Genomic DNA, 243 nt, shown 5'->3' on the forward strand with positions numbered 1-243 from the left:
TCCCCCCCCCCAAATGTACAGTCCTTATGTATGTCCTTATCTATGTATAGTGCCTTCTCTAGAAGTGTGTTTTGTTTTTGGTAATTGTGATTTCTTTACTTTTCAAAATTGACACAGCTTTGTTTTGGATTGCTGCCTCAGATGGTGTTGACGTCAAAATACTACTGTTAGACTGCCTCATTTATATTCTTGAATAGTTTGTGCCGAGGGGTTTGGGGCTTGTGCAGGAAAGCATGTTTTAAT

This window comes from Haplochromis burtoni, unplaced genomic scaffold (assembly GCF_018398535.1).
Source record: "Haplochromis burtoni strain Fernald_Lab_line unplaced genomic scaffold, NCSU_Asbu1 Contig_194, whole genome shotgun sequence".
Taxonomy (NCBI): Eukaryota; Metazoa; Chordata; class Actinopteri; order Cichliformes; family Cichlidae; genus Haplochromis; species Haplochromis burtoni.